Consider the following 4286-nt stretch of genomic DNA (forward strand, 5'->3'; position numbering starts at 1 on the left):
CGCTTCCCCTTTACCTCCAACCAAGTGAGATGGGCTTGAGGAGGACCATTCAGGGAGCTTGAGGGTCCCCAGGATTGATGGCCTTAAAGGCTCACACATAACTGAAAAAATCTAAAGACAAGTCACAGCAAGCTGCCAATGTGCAGAGTGGAGAGTAAGGGCTGCCTGAGGGGAATGGCACTCTGTTGACATTGAGCAAGGAAGTACGTGTTTACCAAAGGCAAGAGGGAAGGGGACAAGGGGAAGGGAGTCCTCCCTTTGCTGGAAAGAACCAAACTAAGGGGGTCTGACAAGAAAGAAGAGATAGCCAGCTGGAGTCAAGCCGTCATCATGCTGTAAGGCATTGCAGCTGGAGGTCCCAATGGAGTGAATGGAGATGGGAGAAATCAACAAAATGCCAAGAAGAGAAAGAACTTTAGATCTCTACAAGCCCAGAGAGCACCAACCCTAGAGAGCTCAGTTGGTTGGAGTGTTGTCCCATAAACCAAGAGGTCACAGGTTTGACTCCTGGAGGGCACACACCAAGGTTGCAGGTTTGGTCTCCAGCTGGGGTGCATTCGAGAGGCAATTGATTGCTGTTTATCTCTCACATTGATGTTTCTCTCTCTCAGTCTCTCTCTCTCCCAATCCCTGCCTCTCTATCAAAAATCAACATATCCTCAGGTGATGATTTAAAAAATGGCTTAATATCACTTGTAATGAAGGAAACAAAAGAGAGATTCCATTTCACACTGATCAGATTGGCGAAATCAAGTTTGACAACAGCCTTGTAAGCAATGGCAAAAAGGGAATGCCTATGCTGATTGACAGGAGAGTGTGTTGGTACAATCATTTTGAGGAGAAATTTTAAAATATCTAGTAGATTTGAAGATGATGGAACCTCACAATACAGCAAAACCACTTCTAAGTTACCACTCTAAAGAGAGTTTCTGGTGCACAGAGAAACAGTTACAAAGATGTTTATTGCAGTCCTGCTTGTAATAGTAAGAAAGTGGAAATAGCCATCATTAGGAAAATAGGCACCAAAAAAATGTGACTTATTCACCAAGGGAAATATCATACAGCAGTTAAAATGAACCAGATGCACATATATTACCTCTCACATTTGCTCATGACATTTTATAAATTCCACCTCCTTGGTGTCTATAGAATCTATGCTCCTTTCCATCGGCCTCAACAATTCCCTGCCCTCTGTTTTGCCTGGATGGTGTAATGAACACCTAACTGGCCTCCTCACTCCATATTGGCCCCTGGGAGCCACTCAGCAGCCAACAGCATCTTTCTAAGCTACATACCGAACATTGTCACTTGACTGCTTAAAGCCCTACAATGACTGTGGCCTACCAGATAAAGCCCAAGGGCTCTGAGCAGAACCCACAAAAGTCCCACCAACCCTTCCAATCCAGCCTCATGAGGTCGTTCATGGTTCAACAGACATGCCCGCTCTCTGCCACCATGCCTTGATCATGTAATTTGCTTTCTCTGTTCAGAGTAAACTTTCCTTTACTCAGGCTCCTCCCACCTGCACTGATCCACCTGGCAAACACGATCAGTCTGCAAGTGTCCAGGCTCAAAGCTCAGCATGAATCTCTGTGAAGAATTTGCCACTCTTTCTGGGCAATGCCGAGACACGGGCATCACCAAGGCATGGGCATCTGTCAGGACAACTTGCACAAGCACCACAAGACCAAGGCCAAGAGAAAGCCCCACCACAGGAAGTGAAAATATGAGCTGGGACCACTATGGCCAACACTAAAAGTGGCCCCTGCTGAATACACACAGGCAACAAGAAGTACCATGCCTTTGGGCGGGACATGGGCACTGTCTCCTGGGGCTCTGAGTGTTGTATGCACAAAACAAGGATTAATGTTCTCTACCATGCACCCAGCAACAGACTGGTCTGCTCCAAGATCCCAGGAAAAAACTGCACTGTGCTCACTGCCGGCATACAGTACAGACAGTGGTATGAGTCCTACTAGGCAGTCCCACTTGTGTCTCTGGGCCACAACACGGGAGCCAAGCTGATTGCTGAGGACGAAAAATTTTAAACAAAAAAAATTTTGAAGAAAATTCAGAAGAAATATGATGAAAGGACTTCCGGCCAAGATGGAGGTGTAGGTAGATACACTTTGCCTCCTTGCACAACCAAAGGGAGGACAACAACAAATTAAAAAACCAGAAATAACCAGAATTGCCAGAAAATTGAACTGCATGGAAATCCAACAACCAAGGAGTCAAAGAAGAAACATTCATTCAGACAAGTAGGAGGAGCAGAGACAGGCAGCTAGAGTGGAGAGGACTCATGGCAAGGCGGCAGCTGCAGGACCAGGCAGGCAAGGTAGCAGCTGGCAAATTGGGCTATCCCACATTTGTGTGGGGATAACCAGGAAGAACAACTGGAGAGAGACAGACCACACAACCCAAGGTTCCACTGCAGGGAAATAAAGCCTCAAAACCTCTGGCTATAAAAACCCATGGGGGTTATGGCAGTGGGAGAAACTCTCAGCCTCATAGGAGAGTTCATTGGAGAGACCTACAGGGTCCTAGAATGTACACAAACCCACCCACCCAGGAAGCAGCACTAGAAGGGCCTAATTTGCTTGTGGGTGACAGAGGAAGTGACTGAGAGCCCACAGAAAGCCAACCAAGCAGCATTGTTCTCTCTCAGAACCCCCCCAACATAAAGTGCTACAAGACAGTGACCTGGATTGCCCCACCCCGACAAATACCTAAGGCTCCACCCCTAACAGCATAACAGGCACATAATAATTACTTTACCCAAGATTAATGGTAAGGAGAGAATCTTAAAAGCAGCAAGAGAAAAGGAGATAATTACCTACAAAGGAGTTCCCATAAGACTGTCACCTGATTTCTCAAAAGAAATCTTAAAGGCAAGAAGGGGCTGGAAAGAAGTATTCCAAGTCATAAAAGGCAAGGACCTACATCCAAGATTGCTCTATCCAGCAAAGCTTTCATTTAGAATGGAAGGGCAGATTAAGTGCTTCCTAGATAAGGTCAAGTTAAAGGAGTTCACCACCAAGCCTTTATTTTATGAAATGTTCAAGAGACTTATGTAAGAAAAAGAAGATGATCAAAACTATGAACAGTAAAATGACAACAAATTCACAACTATCAATAGCTGAGCCTAAAAAGGCAACAAAAATAAAAACTAAGCAAAGAACTAGAACAGGAACAGAATCACAGAAATGGAGATCACATGAAGGGTTATCAGTGGGGAGGGGTAGGGGGAACGAACGGGGGACAAGGTACAGGGAATAAGTAGCATAAATGGTAGGTACAAATAGATGGGGAGGTTAGGAATAGTATAGGAAATAGACAAGCCAAAGAACTTATATGTATGACCCAGGGACATGAATGGGGACAGAGATGCTGATGGGAGGGGGGGATTCAGGGCAGAGGGGAATAAAGGGGGGGAAATGGGACAATTGTGATAGATTAATCAATAAAATCTATTAAAAAAAAGAAATATAGTAAAAGAAAAAGAATGCCAAAATCAACAGTCTTCTAGAGGAATAGCTCCAGGAGGGCAAGCTTCTTTCAAGTTTCACTCCAAGAACTGGGCAATGTGGCTGCTCAGAAGGCTATATTCTGGAAGGCAAGAAGCTATAGTTCTAGCTGATAACATCAAGGCCTAGGGGGAAAAAAAACTTGAATCGGCCAAGTGCCCACACACACCCAAAGTCAGCTCTCCCCACTCCTTTGCTTTCTCCTGTGATCCCTCTGGCCACAGCCCGAGCCACAAGACCAGGTTCTCTCCCCAAGTGGGAACCAAGGCAAGTTATTTCCCACTCAGAGATGATGCCTAGCCCTGCACAACAGCACTGATCCTTCCTGCCAGCTTTGCATGTAGGCTGGAGCACGCCGGATACTCCGGACAGGGTGAGAGGCCAGTTCTTTCTCCTAGACACTGCTCCTTTCCAGCCTTGTCAAACTGCATCACTTTCAGTGGCTGTTTCCCTACTCTCTTCCTCCACAACCCTACATTGAGTTCACACTCTGGAACAAGCATGAAGACTCACCAGTTGAGCCCAAAGATCCAGGCTCCAGACTGGGGGCTTCATGGAGAGAGAACTTCAGTACTAGAGAATCACACTCAACCACACCTCAAGATTGAGCAGATGCTCAAAGCCAAACTCTCCTATCCTTCTCCACTTTCCCGCACACATGGCCCAGAAGACCAGCCAAGGAGGAGGAGAAGGAGCCTGGACTGCACAGGAAGGACAACCAGAAGAGCAAGTCTGGATGCAGGCAGGAAGAAGGAGCAG

At 46.2% G+C, this 4286-nt stretch overlaps 1 pseudogene; it reads left to right on the forward strand.

Annotated features, from left to right (window-relative positions):
* Nucleotides 1–1647: 1647 nt before the first annotated feature.
* Nucleotides 1648–3630, forward strand: LOC119043324 (40S ribosomal protein S8-like; annotated as a pseudogene).
* Nucleotides 3631–4286: the final 656 nt, after the last annotated feature.

This window comes from Artibeus jamaicensis, unplaced genomic scaffold, assembly GCF_021234435.1.
Source record: "Artibeus jamaicensis isolate MK-2021 breed Jamaican fruit bat unplaced genomic scaffold, CSHL_Jam_final scaffold_286, whole genome shotgun sequence".
NCBI lineage: Eukaryota > Metazoa > Chordata > Mammalia > Chiroptera > Phyllostomidae > Artibeus > Artibeus jamaicensis.